This window comes from Podarcis bocagei, assembly GCF_964188305.1.
Source record: "Podarcis bocagei genome assembly, chromosome: 17".
NCBI classification, from domain to species: domain Eukaryota; kingdom Metazoa; phylum Chordata; class Lepidosauria; order Squamata; family Lacertidae; genus Podarcis; species Podarcis bocagei.
The window spans coordinates 31026792-31045609 of record NC_138143.1 but is presented as its reverse complement, the minus strand read 5'-3'; the positions used below and the strand labels follow the sequence as shown (position 1 = coordinate 31045609).

The following is an 18818-nucleotide window of genomic DNA, read 5'->3' as shown; positions in this document are numbered from 1 at the left end:
GCATGTGTTCAAGCTCCCATCAACACAATGGACTCCAGTAGATCAGAGGGAGCAGTTACATCTGCCATGTCAACAATATGGTGCCCCAGGAGACCCCAACGCTATGTGTTTAGCGCAAATCTGCAGAATGTCTCACAGAAGCCCAGAATGCTCCATCTGTCCTGGGAAGGGACTGTGATTGCACACAGAGACATAGAGAGAGGGACATATTTTCATCCAGAGATAATGGAATCGTTGCACACAAAGAGTATCAAATGGGAACGCAAGAATGCTTGCATTTGATTTCCATGTCACTATCATAGAAAATTCAAGAGTCTTGAATCAAGACCATAAAAACATAAAAGTCTGTTTGTTCTGCCACCTGCAAAAGTTCATTAAAAGATATTTATCGCAGCAGATAAGAGGTAAAGTTAAAAAGAAAGCTGCAGCAGGAAACATTAATCTTTTGTTATAATTGTAGTCATCAGCATAATTGCTTTCTGCATGCTGGAATTATCTTATTGACTTATATTACATAATTCATTGCTTTTTTCGCCTTGCAAGGATTACAAAAAGGATGCAGTCTTTTATAAGCAGAATGACTACTTAGGAGTTCTGCAATCCAAAACATTGATTTGACTGTCTGTCATTATTATTACTTGGTGAGAGCCAATGAGGTGTAGTGGTTACGTGTGTTGGACCAGGAAGACCTGGGTTCAAAAACCCCAGTCTGCCATGAAACTCATGCAGTGACTTTGGGTCACTTAATATAGCTCAGCCTAGACCAGTGTTTCCCAACCACTGTTCCGCGGCACACTAGTGTGCCGCGAGATGTTGCCTGGTGTGCCGCGGGAAAAATTTAAAAATTCGAAAGATTTTTTTTTAAAGTCAAATTTTCGATTGGGGCGCCGTCACTAGATGACCCCTGGGGTTCCCTCCCTCCCTCCCGCTCTGCGCCTCCCTCCTCCTCCTCCTCCTCCTCCTCCTCCTCCTCCGGGGAGGCCCTTCCTGGCTCTCGGCCAAGGCTTGGTGGCTGCCACTCACTCACTCGCTCGCCCACCCGTCCCTCCATCCCTGCACCTGGCCTCTCCCCCTCAGTCCCCGGCGCGGGGGCTGCTGGGATCCGTAGTCCCCTCGCCCTTGGGCTCCGCGCCCACGCGGGGTGCGCGAACTACGTTTCCCAGCGTGGCCTGGCGGGCCGGGCGTTTTGTTTGAAGCGCTCTTCTCCCGGCCATGGAATGAGCGCAGCAGTGGCGGCCGGGCGGGCAGGGGCTGTAATGGTGGTGTGCCTCGAGATTTTTTTCATGAAACAAGTGTGCCTTTGCCCAAAAAAGGTTGGGAAACACTGGCCTAGACTACCTAACAGGTTTGTTGGTAGAATAGAATGCCAGTGGGAAGAGTACCAATCGCATTGCTATGCTGCCTTGGAAGAAAAGTAGGATATAAATGAAATGATTATTCTATTTTCAGGAAGTTGCCTACGGTTCCAATTCTAGGCTGACTTCACTGGAAAAAATCCTGGAATGGGAAACTCACTACAGAGACGTTTTTTGTTAGACAAAAGATTCCTGCGTTGAAGGGCTAAACTAGATGACTATCAAACCAGATTCAAAAAAATGAAACTGACTTTCACAGAGAGCAATTCCAATGACCCTTAGGAATCAGGTTGTTGGTCATTTACTTTGCTGTGATCCCAGCACTGTGAGCCTCCTGAAGTATCTTTTGGTGAAAGTAGGGGTTCTAGGTCCTGGCCAGGTCACAGCACCTACATCTTTAAAAATGACCCCAGGAGTAGCTGCAGATGTTAAGCTTCTAGTCACCTTCCTCCACAGGCATGGGAGGAAAGGGACAAGCAAGTTGTGATTTTAGTTACCCTCCCTCTTAACTTCACTGAATGTTCCCTGGCAGGAAGAAGAGAACTTCTGCCGTAGTGTGGGGTGGAATAGGAAGATGTGAGGCTTCTTCTTTCCATTTGCTCAGTAACGTCCACTCCTGTCTTTTCTGCCTTTAGGGACCCTTTCCCCTGCTGCAGCCAAGCAGGCAGTTCTAGGACACATTGCAAGATGTACATTCGGTCCACGTGGAGAACCAGCCAGGACTGCTGGCCCTTGCTGTGACCTTGGATGAACCAAGAGCGCTGCTTTAGAACAAAAACAGCTGGAGTTTCACAAGGCCACAGGACAGAAAAGCAGGACAGGGAGCGAGGAAAGCTTACACAGCAGAGAAGAAGTGGGAGGATGGCTTGGATAAGGGACATTCCAGGATGTGGGGAAACTCTACACTATAAGGAGGTAAAACTAACCTCGCGCAGACAGAATAATTGTGTCTTTCCTGCAGTTGGAGAACTTTGGGGAGAGGGTTCAGCTAAAAGGTCTCTCCCTAGTTTGCTAGTTCCATGTATATGAAGAAGATGTGCAGCAACATCAAAAAGGCACTTTGCAGAATTTCACAATTGGTGAGCAGGCTGTGGCCCTACAGATGGACTCTAGCTCCCATCAGACTGACTAATGGGCAGGGATGATGAACATCCTAGTTCAGCAATGTCTTGAGGGCCAACGCATTGCCCGCCAAGGTCCTAGAAAAAGATCTCCTACAGAGAAAGAACGTTTGGCATTTTAATTTCTGAGGAAGATCTTATTTAAAACTTGCAATGATGGTATCGTTGGGTGGTGTAACGGACAGCTGTGTGCCAGTCATACAAGTCAGGGGTATTGACCCTGGGGAACCGCAACTGGTCTACACAGTATGTGCAGGCAACTAAAGACATGCATGTAGGATCTACAGTGATGCTTCATGAAAATGATTTCTAAGCATGCTTTTTAAAAATAAAAAACAAACAAACCTGAAATTGCAACAAGCTCACTAGGTAGAAACAAACTCATTAAATTTAAAGTTGAAAACATGGGTTGTTGTTTTTTTAAGAGAGCCAGTGTTGTGTTGGAACTAAGAGACCAGGGTTTCAATCCCTACTCGGCCCGAAGATTACTGGGTGACCATGGACCAGTTACTGCCTCTCGGCCTGACACGTCGGCAGCATCGTTGTGGGGGTTCAATGGGAGGGGGGAGAGAACCATGTATGCTGCCTTGAAGTCCGTGGAGGAAAGGTGCAGCAAACAAATAAAACTCCTGTTATCCATCTCAAACTTCTTTTTATTCTTCTTTATTTGCCACATTTGTCTCTCAACTTTCCTCCAAAGAATTCGGGGGGGGGGGTTGATTCACCACCATCACAACAACAACCCAGTAAAGTAGGTAAGGCTGAGAGAAGGTGGTGAGGGTCTTCAGCTCACCTAACAAGCTTCATGGCTGAGGGGGGGGGGAGATTTTTACCCAGGCTGTTAACCTAATCCACAAACACAACCATATGCATACAATACCAAACTCCTATTTATCACCAATACATACACCCCCAACACAACTACGGCCTTTTTGTTCACATATTTACAATGCTCCCAGACCAATGGATCGCACTGTAGATCAGCTTGGGCAGGAAAATGATCATTGCTAGTCCCTGTTCCCTTGGGCTTCCTTTTTTCTATCCCAACCCTTGCAAAACAAAACTCCCAGTTCCTGTTGGGTCCTGACTCACAAAGAATGGAATCTATTTCCACAACAGTGGGCCAAAAGACGAGAAGCATGTTTTAAACTTATTGCTACTATTCTTACAAATATATTGTTATTGCTATATGTTGCTTCTCCTAGCAAAAAAATCCAAATAACCCAAAAAACTTTTCCTGTGTCCAGAGTGCTTTCTTACCAGGGCTGAGGTGCAAAATCCATCAGATGAGATGGATTTGCACCATTACTATTATTATTATTGTTCCATTTGCCAGGCTGATGGCTTTCATTAAGTTGCCATACGTACCCCGGGGTTACTCTCGGTCATTTCTAGCTACTTAGAGCTCCTCGTATCTGTCTGTCTCTCCTCGCAGCCCTATTTTTTTGGGTCTTGCCTCAACAGCCCCAACTGCAGGCGTCTTCTGATAAAGCAGCCGTCGAAAGAGAGAAAGAGAGAAAAACAGGCTCCCTCTCTCAGACTCGGCTCCAAGGGAACCAACCCTCCATGCCGCCAGAAACCTTATTTGTTTCTTTTCAAGGTGCCCCAAGTCTCGTGCAAGAGAGCCTTTTCTGCTGGGAGGAAAAATAACAAATTTCCGCGCTGCCTCCACTCAGCTCCTCAACTAAACCCTGAGGAGCTAAATGTGTTGCTTTGACACAGGGGGGAAACAAAGAGGGGCAGGATAGAAAGGAAGAAAACGAAAGGAAAAGATATCTGGGGGGACCTCAAGCAACCTGAGGCGTCGCTTTTTGTCTCTAGCTAGATCCCCAACCATTTACATGCCTCGCCAAGCCAGGCTCGCCTCGCCTCTTTTGTCCTCTCCAAAACGAGTCCCAATTCCCGGCCGGAGTTGCACCCAACAGGCACCGAAACGAAACGGAACAGAAAAATAAGGGTGCTGGGGCGCCCAGGCATGCTCGGAACGTGCGGGGGAGGAAGGCGTGTATGAGAGAGGAACAAAACGCACTCTGCACATGCTCAGAGGTCTGCTTCCCCAGCCCCACGCAAAGCATGGGAAGAAAAACAACGAGGTCCCCCAAAGTGAGTTGTTTTCGGCGCCAGCGCTGAGGCTCTTTGTGTCGGTTTTACATAGGCGCAAATGAAGCCCCGGCAGCTTTCTATGGGGCGGCTGGTGTGGGGTGGGTGGAAGCAGGGGGAGCCCCCCAAAGTCCATCTTAACCGGGGGTGCAGTGGCGTAGCGTGGGGGGGTGCAGGGGGGCCGGCCACACCGGGCGCATCATCTGGGGGTTAGGGTTAGGGGGCGCAAATCCACGGGTTAGGAGGCGCAAATTACTTGCCTTGCCCCGGGTGCTGACAAGCCACGCTACGCCACTGCGGGGGTGGGCTGATTTTCAACAACCTTTTTGAACCCCCAACCATTTTCCCAGCCCCAACCCCATTCCCCACCCCACCCCCCAAAAAACCCATCTCATTTTACCTGCTCGCCAGTTTGATCTGAGGGTGTCTTTCTTGTCCCCTTCGATGGGGAATGGAAAAGAGAAAAGTCCTCGCCACGAAGCCTGATGATAGTCCCCCTGGACCTGGGTTATTGTGTGGTGGTTGATATTTGCAGGCGGGGCGAGTAAGGCGGCGGGGAGAGCTGCCTCTGCCCCTTGCCAGCTGCCCCACGGACGGAGACCAAGAGATCTGTTGAACCCGGAGCTCCTTATATAGATTCCGCCGGCGCTGCACGGAGGAGGTTATTATCGGTCAACCGCGGCTTCCTTCTGCTCTCGCTGCTGCTGCTGCTCTGCCTCTGTTTATGTATTTCAGTCACTCACCGCCAGCACGTGGAGGACAAGCACGCCTCTTAAAAGGGCGACGCGGGATGCCATGCATTTCACCAATGGAAGCAGCAGTGATGGCCAAACTTGGCCCTCCAGCTGTTTTGGGACTACAACTCCCATCATCCCTAGCTAACAGGACCAGTGGTCGGGGATGATGGGAACTGTAGTCCGAAAACAGCTGGAGGGCCAAGTTTGGCCATCACTGTAAGGGAAAGCGGGAAATCAGAAATGGCTCCTGTAAACTGGAAAGCAGGGACACTTGGAGGGTTTGGGATCACCTACCCAGAGAGGAAGGGGAGAGTGGGGATCAGTCCCCCAGGAGGCCCCGCCACCTCCGCCCTCGCTTCAGGTTGAATTATCATTACAACAACCCTGTGAGGTAGGGTAGACTGAGAGGCAGTGCTTGGCCAAAGGTCTCCCATTGAGTTTCATGGTTGAGCATGGATTTGAGTCCCGGTCTCCCATGTCCTACAACTGCTACATCACTAAGCCCTCTGTTGCGCATATTATCGGTTGAGCTTAAGTTTGCACTCCACAGTATACCTGACTGTGGCATTTTTCCTTCCCTCGGTAAGGATGCGTGGCAGCCATTCACATACAGGGTAGGAAGTAAATGGTAGTGCCGTTGAGGTGAGAGTAAAACCTGTTCTCTGCTGCGGATCTTCCCCACCGGACTGCTTTGACCCAGCTTGGGTTCAGTTTCTTCGTCAGACTGTGCTGGAATCTCAGACAACCAGACAGAATCAGACAGACAAATGCAGAGAGACCTGCCACATGTATGTGCCATGTGGCACAGCCGGCGGGCATTTATGGCGCACAGGAACAGGCAGATGAAGTCCGTGGGTTTGGGGGTTTTTGGTTTTTTTACTCATGGCTTACTTTCACCTACTCTTTCCCTCTCCCAGTCACCACAGCTTCTTGCTGAGAAGCTGAGATTTGAAAGCTAACATTATTTGCCTTGGGCAACTGCCTTGCTCTGCCTAAAAGTAGGGCTGGTCCTGGTACCCAACCTTTCACTCTCAGTTTGCATCTATGTTTGCTTTGCTCAGATACAGTCCCAGGTGCTCATCCCCAGAGAACACTCTGGACTGAGTAAGAAGTACTCTTTTTCTGGGGGTACCCAGGGGTATGTAGTACTGCAACTCTCATCCATCCCCACCAAGAAGAAAATAACTACAGTGGTACCTCGGAAGACGAATGCCTCGGAAGACAAAAAACTCGCTAGACGAAAGGGTTTTTTGTTTTTTGAGCTGCTTCGCAAGACGATTTTCCCTATGGGCTTGCTTCGCAAGACGGAAATGTCTTGCAAGTTTGTTTCCTTTTTCTTAACACCGTTAATACAGTTGCGACTTGACTTCGAGGAGCAACTCATAGAATGCGGTGTGGTAGCCTTTTTTGAGGTTTTTGAAGACTTTGGTGATTTTTGAAGCTTTTCCAAAACTTTCCCGACACCGTGCTTCGCAAGACGAAAAAAATCGCAAGACGACAAAACTCGCGGAACGAATTAATTTCGTCTTGCGAGGCACCACTGTAGTTAAAAGTGTGGTACTTAACTGTAACAACTTCATGGTGAGTACTACTGACACCTTTTTTTCTAGAAGAAAGGCACTATGAGTAAGAAAATGAGGTTGGGGGCAGGCCTAACACTTGTGTGGAGGATCTGATAGACTGGAAGGCAAAGGAGACATTCTCTCCAGGTAAGGGGGGGGGGGGAGACAGAACACACCTTGTCTAGTCTGGATTCTCACAGTTTAGTACTTGTACAGTGGTACCTCGGGTTAAGTACTCAATTCATTCCTGAGGTCCGTTCTTAACCTGAAACTGTTCTTAACCTGAAGCACCACTTTAGCTAATGGGGCCTCCTGCTGCCGCTGCACCGCTGGAGCACGATTTCTGTTCTTATCCTGAAGCAAAGTTCTTAATCTGAAGCACTATTTCTGGGTTAGCAGAGTCTGTAACCTGAAGCGTATGTAACCTGAAGCGTATGTAATCTGAGGTACCACTGTATAAATGGAGTTCTCCTGAAAGTTGAGTGTGTGGACTTCTGCCCCTCTGTGTCTACCGGATTTACAGTGGTACCTCAGTTCTCGAACGTTTCCCTTGACAAATGTTTTGGAACTCGAACGCCAAAAACCCGGAAAGAAATGCTTCGGTTTTCAAATGTGCCTTGGATGTCAAACAGGAAACACGGCTTTCGTTTTGAGTTTTCCATTTTGAGTTTTCTGTTTTCCGTTTTCGAACGTTTCGGAAGTCGAACCGTCTTCCAGAATGGATTACGTTCAAAACCCGAGGTACCACTGTACTGGAGTCAGGATATTGCTTGAAGGAACCCAGAGGAATGAAAGCACACACTCCAGAATTTCAGAATGGCTGTCCCACTACAGTCGCCTTATGCGCTCTAGTGAGACTCCCAGCTCACAGACTGAGAGCTGACAGGATAAGCGTAACATGGGGCAGTTCATAATAAGCTAGTAAAGCACAGAGCATCTTTCCTCTTTCCCCTTGAAAATGTGAGCAGCGAACAAGAACATGTTTGACCTTCAAACAGAGGAGGTACTAAACGTGCACAGTCAAGTTTCACTGTGGTAACTTCAGCGCTCACAAAAGAGTTTGCATTGCAATAGGAATTGCAAGTCCCCTCCCTTCCTTTGTAACAATCCGTCTGTGGGCGATGTTTCAACTTCAAATGGGGAATTATGCCACAAACATAAGGTTACCAATTTTTTTTCAAAGAATCCGGGGACACTTTTTTCTTTTTTTGAAAAGAGGGAGGGGAAAGTTATTTTTTTTAAGTTTTTTTTAATTTTAAAAAAGAAGAAGTAGTAATATCTTCTCTACCGTGGTCTCCTTTGTCGCAAGGCCTTCCTCTGGGCCCCGGTCTGCTCTCTTGGAGTGCTAGCCACCGTGGAGTAGGCTCGGGTCGGGCCTGGGCTCGGCCACATGTCCTTGCCCTCCCGGTGCTCTCCTACCTCTTCTCATCAGCAGCGGCAGCAGCAGCGGGCAAGGTCGGGTCTCCCCTCTTTTTTCTCCTTCCTCTTCCTCTCTCCCCCTTTCTCCTTCTCCTCTCCCCTTTTCTCCTTGTGTCAGCTCCAGGGTTTTCCTGGCCCCGGAGTGCCGCTGGGCAGTAGGCCGGGTGGCCAGGCACTCTTGCGCCCGGCTCGATTTGGGTCGCGGGTGTGTGTGTGTGTCAGCGGTTCCCCCAGTTGACGACCCGGTTGTCCCTGGTTCCCCCTCGGCAGTGGCAGCGGCAACGGCAGTCTCAGCAGCCTGGAGCCAGCCTGGTAGCGCAGTTGGCTCTGGCTGGCTTCAGGAGCTGCTCGCTGCCATGGCGCCCGCCATTTTGCCTTGCCAGAAGTCCCCATATGATGTGTCTTGTTGTGCCGTTGAACCTATCATGCAACATTCATTCCCTGCTAATAAATCTACAACACTTAAAATATAAATCCGGGGACATTAAATGAAATCTGGGGACTGTCCCCGGGAAACAGGGACGTCTGGTAACCATACACATAACATAAGCCCCAGTTTTCAATCCTACATGTCACTTATTGTGCAAAGCAGATGGCAATCTCTTGAAATGGTGCATTTTATACTGAATGAGCATCAATCAATCAATAAACTGGAAGTTTTATTCCAGTTATCAATGCGTTGAATGGAGATACTGTACTGCAAACAAAAAGATGGATTGTCAAGCAGGCAAGTGAAAGCAAGAAGCCTCATTTTCCCCAGTCCACTAATAATGGGGTTATATGCTCTCACACAAGCTGTTTTTCTCCAGAACATGTCCAAAGAATAGCCCAGGCAGTCAGCACCACATCCTGGGTGGCGTCTTTCATTGCTGTCACAGGCAGGGAAATGAGTTCATCACTCCAAAGCTACTCACTTCCCTCACAATGGTTCTCACAAGGCATGAACAATGGAACGTCAGATGCAAAAGTCCAGGGAGGAAAGTAGGAGGATGCAAAGGCAGATGGAGAACATGTGACTTTCTCTCCTGGGGTGGGGAATCCATGGCTGTCTGGATGTTGCTGGGCAATCGTTCCTGTCTTCCCTGACCATTGTACATGCTGACTGGAGTCCAAAGTGAAGCAAGGAGCACCTGGATTCCCCAATCCCTGTTCTAGCTATTTGAAGGCACTGGGATATTGGAAACATGGGCTATTTTGGGTAAGATATGTGAAATATAATGCCCACGGAACTTTGGTGTACAAACGCAATAGTCTTCTGAATACTTGCTTCTAGAAGCAGACAAACGGGAAGGCTCATCGACTTGTGATTTAAAAACAAAAACTGGTCAAGGGGTCTAGCCAGGACAGGTTTAGAATTGTCAAGTCTGGTGCAGTATGAGATTTTGGATGTGGCAAGGATGGAGTCTGCTGCCTGCCAAGCATGGACACTCCAGGAGAGGAGTGCCAACTTGAATAAAATATTAGGGAGGCAGGTAACAGACACTCCAAGTGTCCCTATTTTCCAGGGACAGCCCCAGATTTACAGATGTGGTTCTGGTTTCTGATTTGATCCCAGAATGTCCAACTTTTCCTGATGACGCCCCTATCTTCATCAGAGAAATGTTGGAGGGCATGGCGTTATCTGACCCCCAAGCTGTCTGAAGGAGATAAGTAACTATACAACCTTTTGAAGCCATCTGAAGGCAGCCCTGTATAGAGGTTTTTTAAAAAAGTTTAACTTTTATTATGTTTTTATACATATTGGTAGCTGCCTAGAGTGGCTGGGGCAACCCAATCAGATGGGCAGGGTATAAATATTATTTATTTATTTATTTATTATTATTATTATTATTATTATTATGTCCCTATTTTCATCACAGAAATGTAGGAGAGTATGAGGTAAGCCCCACCCCACATAATAGTGACATGGCACACATACAGCATTTGATTGGCAATGCCCATCAACTGGGGGGGGGACCCCTGGCCCCCTCAAGTATTTTATTGACTGAAGGGACTGAAGGGATCTTGGGCCCTAGGAGTTAGCTCCTATGTTAAACCACAGAGCCTAGGACTTGCCGATCAGAAGGTCGGCGGTTCGAATCCCCGTGACGGGGTGAGCTCCCGTTGCTCGGTCCCTGCTCCTGCCCACCTAGCAGTTCAAAAGCACCTCAAAGTGCAAATAGACAAATAGGTACTGCTCCGACAGGAAGGTAAACAGCGTTTCCGTGTGCTGCTCTGGTTCGCCAGAAGTGGCTTAGTCATGCTGGCCACATGACCCGGAAGCTGTACACCGGCTCCCTCGGCCAATAAAGCGAGATGAGCACCGCAACCCCAGAGTCGGTCACGACTGGACCTAATCATCAGGGGTCCCTTTACCTTTACCAAGAGATTGGGCCTGCCACATTTTGGCAGAGTCTCCTAGTATACGTTGTGGGAAGTTAATAGAAATTTTGTTTAAGAGCAACAACACACAACCACAGAACACGTGACTTTTGTGACAAAATGCCCAGTGTCAACCCTGAGTCAAAGAGATCAAATGAACAGAGAAAGTAACTGCTGGTGAGCCACCCTACAATAAGGAAAGATCGTCACTTTCTTCCCTTGCTTCTTTGCTCCTAGAGTCATCCAAGTAGCTGCAGCTTAAGAAAAACAAAGTGAGATGAATCCTAGTTTGGTCCCAAAAAGCAGTTCTTCAATTCTAAACTTTGCATGTCGTTTTTAACTTAAAACAAATGCCCTAGTTTGTGTCCTAGTTAGAAAGCAAGACAGATAACATGATCCTTTGGGTTGAAAACAACAACACACATATTCAGGAAATTGCATTCCAGAAGATTTTTTATTTTTTTAACCTTTCCTCTCTGGCATTAGATGACAAGAGAGATCAAGCATAGCCTCACCACCATCACACCCTGTTCTCTCTGTTTTTATTCAAAAGCATCACTTTTCTATTACATTAAATTAGGATGCTTCCAGGCATGCGGGACTTAATATTGCAGGTTAGCCATTAAGTTATCACAAAACAGTCACAGGTAACAGTTTACTTCGTTAATTTGCCAAATTTGCCTGGATGAATCCAGATTAAAAATACGTGCTGGCATTTTGATGCTCACAATCTTGTGTGGACTCATCCCATCCCATAGTAAACACCTGTCTGGAAGCATCCTTAGTCTGTGGAACTTGAACATGCTTTCATTTCTTTCTTTTTTCTTTAAAAAACACACATTCAAGTGCCTTTTAAATGTTCAGCATTCATGGTTCTGTTCTGATGTTGTTTCAACTGTGCTCATGTTGTGCTTTTATATTTCATGTACTTTTGTATGTTGCCCAGAGGACAAATTAATATCCCTGACTGGCTTCAGCGGAGTGGAGGCATTGTAACTTAGATGAAAGGTGCTTGTTGCCTAACTCAGTTTCTTTTGGTCCAGAGAGTCTTGCTGGATTGATACTAGAGCAACAGCCTTTTGATTTGGCAACAGCGAAGAAATCAAAAGAGAAGTTGTGCCTCTAAAACTAAAACCAAATCAAAACAGTTGAATCAGTTATTCAGCTAATGTACACTTGCATTTCACTCTATGGCAGTCATTCCATACATGGCACAGGAAACCAGTCAGTCGGCCAGTCAGTCAATGGCTGCTTTAAGATCAAAGTACCCCCTGCCTAACAGAGCATACTGGTCACTATAACGTTGTAACATTATGTGTTCTGCCCCAGCTGCTTCCCAAGCAGCCATCATTGGGGGCAGGTAATTCTGCATCAGGTACTATTGGCTCCTCCTATCAGTCTTAGGTCACTTTCAGGTATTTTGCAGATGAGATTTGATTGCATAGGTGAATTCATATTCAAATTCATGGGGTTTTTTATACTGGGTTGTTTTTGTTTTCATTGTGTATTTTGTGTTTTTATATTGTGGTTTTATGTTGTCTGGGACGCGGGTAGCACTGTGGGTTAAACCACAGAGCCTGGGACTTGCCGATCAGAAGGTTGGCGGTTCGAATCCCCGCGACGGGGTGAGCTCCCGTTGTTTGGTCCCTGCTCCTGCCAACCTAGCAGTTTGAAAGCACGTCAAAGTGCAAGTAGATAAATAGGTACCTCTCCGGCGGGAAGGTAAACTGCGTTTCCGTGAGCTCCTCTGGTTCGCCAGAAGCGGCTTAGTCCTGCTGGCCACATGACCCAGAAGCTGTACGCCGGGTCCCTTGGCCAATAAAGCGAGATGAGCACCGCAACCCCAGAGTTGGTCATGACTGGACCTGATGGTCAGGGGTCACTTTACCTTTTTTATGTTGTAACCGCCCTGAGAGCTGTATAGGTATGGGGCAGTCTACAAATTTAATAAATAAATTTAGTCGCATGAATAAAGTGACCTGGCACTCTGGCACAACAAACTCGCTTCTAAAAACCCACAAACATTTTACTGCGAATAAAGTTACATGAAAACATGTTGGAAAGCGTGGGATAACAATTGCCTGATGTGATGTCATCGAGCCTCCACACAAATCAGAATGATGCAAGAGGCCCCATCAGAATTGATTGATTGATTGATTGATTGAATTTATATACCGCCCTATACCTGGGATTCTCAGGGCAGTTCACAGAATAAAAACAAGATATAAAACTACAAAATACATAATAAAAATAAAAACAACAACCCAATAGCACAACCCCCCCCACCACAAAAAAACACATTTTAAAAGGGCATAGTATGTAAATCAGATCAACCAAAGGCCTGGTTAAAAAAGAAGGAGAGCATTCCACAGACGGGCAGCCACTGCAGAGAAGACCCCGTTTTCGTGTTGCCACCCTCCGGACATCTCAAGGAGGAGGCACATGAAGGAGGGCCTCAGAAGATGATCTCATCTGATGGCTCTTCAACAGAGGTCAGCAAACTTTTTCAGCAGGGGGCCGGTCACTGTCCCTCAGACCTTGTGGGGGGCCGGACTATATCTTTTTTGGGGAATGAACTAATTCCTATGCCCCACAAATAAGCCAGAGATGCATTTTAAATAAAAAAGGCACATTCTACTCATGTAAAAACACATTGATTCCCGGACCATCTGTGGGCCAGATTTAGAGGGTGATTGGACCAGATCCGGCCCCCGAGCCTTAGTTTGCCTACCCATGCTCTTCAAGATTTAACTTTTAAGTCAAGTAGCCCCAGAACCTGCACTGGTTTTAACTGCGCTTTAAACTTTTTAAATTGCCATGCCTTTCCATAGGGCTTTCTTCATTGTACATTTTACAGTAATTACGGATGCTTTTAATGTTTTGATGGAATTCTTTTAATGTGCATTTTAATTATGTATGCCTGCCATCTTCCACTTTTTTTGCCAGCCATTCTTTCACTGTGGGTGGTAACCTATTTCCTCCTTTGAGCAACAGGCACACAATTAGCAACGATTAAATTGCACATGAGAGCCTTATCCTTGTGTGTGGGATTTACAACTTGTTCCATACCTGTAAATGGCTTAGGAGCTCTTTTGGCATGTCAGTGGCATATAAATTATAAAGAATAATAGTAATAACAATCTACTTCAAAGGAAAGACTGGTGGTCAGAAGAACAAAACTAGGAGAGAGCAATTGAAGTTTACATGACGGCTTGATTTATATTGTCTCCTGAGAACCTCCTGCAGCTGGGGTGGTTAATCTCATACAGAGAAATACTATTTGTTGTTATGCCAACCTCAATTCATTATGCACACCAAGAAGTGTGACTGTAAATGAAGGTGTGTTCAGATTTGCACAACCAGAAGATGGAGTAAGACTGGTATGCTAGCCATTGGCTAAAATTCTTACCAGCAGAGAGGAAAACACTTAAAAATTAAGGCAACCTCCTTTTTCTCATCCCCTTAACCGCAAGTAAGAATAACAAACTGAGCTCAGTTCTGTTCCTTCCTGAAAGATTCCAAACTCTGAAAAGACCCTTTGGAGTGTTAAATAATTTTTAATCACTTCATTAAACTCCTAAGGAGATTTGTAAAAGGAATTCCCAAAGTGATATGCTGTTTAAGCAAGAACTAAGCATTTTGATGGTGCTCTCTGAGTAGCCAGCAAGAGGTAATTCACTTTTACAATTACACACTTAGTCCTGCATTAAAGTTTTGCTTTTAAATATCTGAAGGGAGTTAAAGAGCTGGAAAGCTATGGGGTTTTAATATATATATATATTGAAAAGGGGTACAATTTGAATGCTATTCAGCTCACAGAGCTGACTGCTCAGGCAAGCTCTGCCAGCAACATTCCTCTACCATTTGAGACTCCAAGGGAGTGGAACCTCAGGGAACTATGCAAAATGGAGTTGCATGTTGAACAGTTTTGACCTTGGCTCATTTGTGAGGTTAAGTCTTGATCTTGCAACCAAAGCTACCCAAGAAAAGAAATCACTCTGACAAGCACACTATCATTATTAAACTATAATTTGTGTGTTGGTGAGCTAGTATTAGAGCTGGTTTAAACATGTCTAGAAACACTGGAAGCTGACTTCTATTGAGTCAGACCATTGGTGCAACAAGGTTCTGTACACTGCCTACTCTGGCTGGCAGCAGCTCTCCAGGGTTCCCAGTTAGGACTGTGCATGCTCAGTTGCCATGGAATACTGACTGATTGTTGTGGGAGGGAACTGGAAAACCAGAGGTGGAATAAAATGGAAGGGACTAGCCCAGGGGTCTGCAACCCGTGGCTCCGGAGCCGCATGTGGCTCTTTTACACCTTTGCTGCGGCTCCGGGGCGGATACTAGTGAGGGGAGGAGGCGCATTGTGCGCCCCGACACTCCCCACTGTGGCGGGTGCTGTGCTGGCTGTGACGTCGCATGGGGGCGGTGCGTGCATTAGTCACGCACCGTCCCGACGTCACCTTCCTGCCCGCCCGCAACATTGTAAGGGGCATGTACGCTGGTCACTGCATTGAAAGGGGGCACGTACGCTGGTCACTGTTTTGAAGGGGAGTGAAGAACACACACACACAAAAAGGTACCTTGTTAATTTAACGTTTATTTCTATGAGGAGGAGTAATTCTGAGGGGTCAAACAAAGAAATAATTTAAAAAGTGACAAAAAAGTTATTTTTATAATGACGAGTTTTGCGGCTCCCAGTTTTTTTTTCTTTGGAAACGGGTCCAAGTGGCTCTTTTTGTCTTAAAGGTTGCAGACCCCTGGACTAGCCGGAATCCTGAACAGACTCCTCCACGCCGCAACATTTCGCTGCAGGATCCCACTTACACTAGTCTAAAGTGTATCATTTTAATAAAAAAATAAAATTCCAAGATGCTGCCGTTCAACCCAGCACCTTTGCATTCATCAGCTGGAGAATAGTGGCAGGTGGAACAGAAACACACAGAAAACTGTGTGCAGATTCTTCTGATCTTGGATAGCTCAGTCAGTAGATCACAAGACTCTTAATCCCAGGGTTGTGGGTTCAAGCCCCGTGTTGGGTGAAAGATTCCTACATTGCAGGGGGTCAGACTAGATGACTCTCATGGCCCCTTTCAACTCTACAGTTCTATGATCTCTGTGTAGAACACGGGTAGCCAATGTGATGCTCTCCATATGATATTGGGCTACGATTTACATCATCACTGACCACAGGTTAAAAATGGAAAAGTTGGGGAAGGGGTCCAGTATGTCTTTGAGATGGTTAGGTCACCGGTTACTGCAAGCCATACTGATTTTTTAAAATAATAATAATAATCAATTACTTCCACCTGCTTCTTTGTTAATTCCAAAAACACCTGTGAGATTCCACAGAAAGCATTTCATTATTCTTTTCCCCACAGTGTGAACACTTGTCATCTTGCCCAGAAACCTCCTGAGATAAACTTAGCACTTGAAGAAACATAAATGGAACAGTTGAGGAGTGATTCCCTCTCATTCAGTCCAGCCACAAATTCCGGCTGCAATCCTGCGTGCAGTTGCGCTATTTAAATCCCATCAAAGTCTGCGGGATTTGATCAGTGTACAAAATTGCAGCCTCAGGATTTCAGTTTCAGGGGGGAAGCCTGTGAATATTAACTGCTCTTTCTCTGGATGGTTACTGTTCTATGTTATGGTTTGCTTTCCTGTTACCATGGAGGTTGTTAAGAGCAGCGACGCTCCAGGTCCACAAGTAGACCAAAGGCCGGATTTCCTCTAAATTCTTGCAGTTATTTCAAGGCATTCTTACTGTTGCCATGTCGGCATCACGGATGGCTGCAGCTTATGCCCTCTTCATCTAGGTGACTGTTTGATTTCTGCACTAATTAATGTATTAAAAATATCTCCTATGTGGTGTACAGAAAACTGAAGCAACAATAAGCAATTTTGTTGTTGTTTAGTCGTGTCCGACTCTTCGTGACCCCATGGACCAGAGCACACCAGGCACTCCTGTCTTCCACTGCCTCCCGCAATTTGGTCAAACTCATGCTGGTAGCTTCGGGAACACTGTCCAACCGTCTCGTCCTCTTTTGTCCCCTTCTCCTTGTGCCCTCCATCTTTCCCAACATCAGGGTCTTTTCCAGGGAGTCTTCTCATGAGGCAGCCAAAGTATTGGAGCCTCAGCTTCAGGATCTGTCCTTCCAGTGAGCACTCAGGGCTGATTTCCTGAAGAATGAATAGGTTTGATCTTCTTGCAGTCCATGGGACTCTCAAGGGTCTCCTCCAGCACCATAATTCAAAAGCATCAATTCTTCGGTGATCAGCCTTCTTTATGGTCCAGCTCTCACTTCCATACATCACTACTGGGAAAACCATAGCTAAAGACACAATTACATATAAAAAAATGCCACGTTAACACAAAGCAGCAGCATACAGTCAGCTGTTGGGCAGCAGTTAAAACTGTCGCCATAGCTGTTGACTTTCTTGTGCCTGCCAGATCTGGATCCTTGGCTATCGTGTTTCTGGATTTAAATGCTCATGGTAGGTGAAATAGCAAACATAGATTGAAACAGAGGCAACAGCAGGTGGGCCTGAGAGCAAGGGGACAGAACAGAGTTATCACTGCCAAACATTTATCCAAGTCCCTTTACTAAAGTCAGACTGTGCCAGCATTTCAGAGTTTGGATTGCTTTCCTGTGGCCATCTGGGCACGATTTGTGCCATCGAGTGAATGGTTGGCATATTGGATTTAACCAGGTGCTGTTCACAATCTTCCAACCCTCTCTTCATTGTCCCAGGGACTAGAAACTTGCTAAGGACAATGAAGACTGGGATTCACAGGATTCTGTTATTCTGCACTCGGTACAAATTTGTGCACAAGCATCCCATGATCACTATATTGTAGATCAAGGTGGTCAGACCACACCTGGAATATTGTGTCCAGTTCTGGGTGCCACAATTCAAGAAGGATGGTGACAAGCTGGAATGTGTGCAGAGGAGGGCAAACAAAAGGACCAAGGGTCTGGAAACCAAGCCTTATGAAGAACAGTTGAGGGAGCTGGAAAAGAGGAGACTGAGAGGAGCTAGGATAGCCATCTTCAAATATCTCAAGGGCTGTCACATGGAAGATGGAGCAAACTTGTTTTCTCCTGATCTAGAGGGTAGGACTCGATCCAATGGTTTCAAGTTACAAGAAAAGAGCTTTCAAGTAAACATCAGGAAGAAGTTTCTGACAGAAAGAGCTGTTTAACAATGGAACGGTCTCCCTCGGGATGTGCTGGATTTTCCTTCATTAGAAGCTTTTAAGCAGAGGTTGGATGGCCCTCTGTCATGGGTGCTTTAGCTGAGATTCCTGCATTGCAGGGGGGTTGGACTAAATGACTCTTGGGATCCCTTCCATCTCTCTGAATCTGTGACTTTCCAGATGTTTCTGGGCTGCAACTCCCATGACCCCTCAACATTGGTGTCATGGTCTGGGTCACGGGTGATTGAAGTCCTGTCAGGGGACGTCAGGACCGGGGGCAAGATGGCGGGGTGGGAGCAGGAATGGTGGTCCAGAAGCCAGGAGTCTGAGGGTTAGAGAGCTGGGAGTCAAGAAGCCAAGGGTCTGAGGATCAAGAAGCAGGGAGTCAAGAAGCTGAGGTTCAAGGATCAGGAAGCAAGAACCCAAACACAGCAAGGCAGGGAGTGTGTTGCTGTGGCAAAGAGTCAAAGGGAAAATGAGGCGGAAATGACTGGCAGAATCCGAGACCAGGGAGAAGAGTTGGTGGAAGAAGATTGGAGGAAATTTAAAACTTATTTGCAGAAATATTGTAAAATTTTTGAATGCTGATGACATTGAAATGAATTGCAGGGGTTCTAGCAACAAGGTAAAATGTAAGTTTGGATTAATACTAGATAAACTAATAGGACATGAATTTGCTGAACCAATTCTTAAAAGGGATACAAAAATGGGAGACGTGAGGAAGTCAGGAAAATAAGTTAACTAAAGATGAGAAATCAAGAAAGAGGGAATTTTTGTTTTCTTTTATATGTGTTTTTTCTTTTTCTTTTTTTGTGTTTAATGTCTGTATTTTTGTATTTTGTAATTTTGTATCTTTTTCATTTTTGTATTTTTCTAAACTTGCTGTGAGTCACCAATCAGCCTCACTTGTGCGGTCGTGCCTTGCCTCTTCAGAACAAACTTAGGAAGGCCCCAGTCCT

General features: G+C 46.2%; 1 protein-coding gene and 1 long non-coding RNA gene across 2 annotated transcripts in view; one reads left to right on the top strand and one right to left on the bottom strand.

The window, feature by feature from the left end:
• ABCA1 (ATP binding cassette subfamily A member 1) overlaps positions 1–5282 on the bottom strand; it is a 111278-nt gene extending 105996 nt beyond the window's left edge. The window contains exon 1 of the mRNA XM_081175998.1: positions 4977–5282. The gene's annotated coding sequence lies outside the window, so the exon portion shown is untranslated. The remainder of the gene's footprint in view (positions 1–4976) is intronic.
• The window catches only part of LOC308577017, a 243969-nt gene that overhangs the window by 69979 nt on the left and 155172 nt on the right, over positions 1–18818 (top strand). The gene's annotated exons all lie outside the window — the stretch shown is intronic.